This window comes from Centroberyx gerrardi, chromosome 24 (assembly GCF_048128805.1).
Source record: "Centroberyx gerrardi isolate f3 chromosome 24, fCenGer3.hap1.cur.20231027, whole genome shotgun sequence".
Classification (NCBI taxonomy): domain Eukaryota; kingdom Metazoa; phylum Chordata; class Actinopteri; order Beryciformes; family Berycidae; genus Centroberyx; species Centroberyx gerrardi.
The window spans coordinates 22,669,334-22,669,718 of NC_136020.1; positions in this window are offsets into that span (position 1 = coordinate 22,669,334).

Below are 385 nucleotides of genomic sequence, written 5' to 3' on the forward strand. Positions count from 1 at the left end.
AGAATCAGTTTCCACTTCAATAAATTCAATCATTCCATACAAATTCAGAAAACAGAATTTAAATTCAGTCGTCCGCTGGAACAAATCTCATCACTTTCAATCTAAGTCATTTACACAAACACAAGATCTCAAGTCAAGACTTTAGAAACCTTTTCAAGTCATCAAAGTACAAGTCAGAGTCAAGTCCCAAGTCACCAGAACCCAAGTCAAGTCAAGTCTCAAGTCTTCTCTTCATGCATCAAGTCAAGTCTCAAGCTATTCAAACTGTGACTCGAGTCCAAGTCATGTGACTCGAGTCCACACCTCTGCTTATTGAGCGTTCAGATCCTTCTCTCCCTAGATTCCTTTTCCAAAAACATCACTTGCCTCTAAATCCACAGCCAGT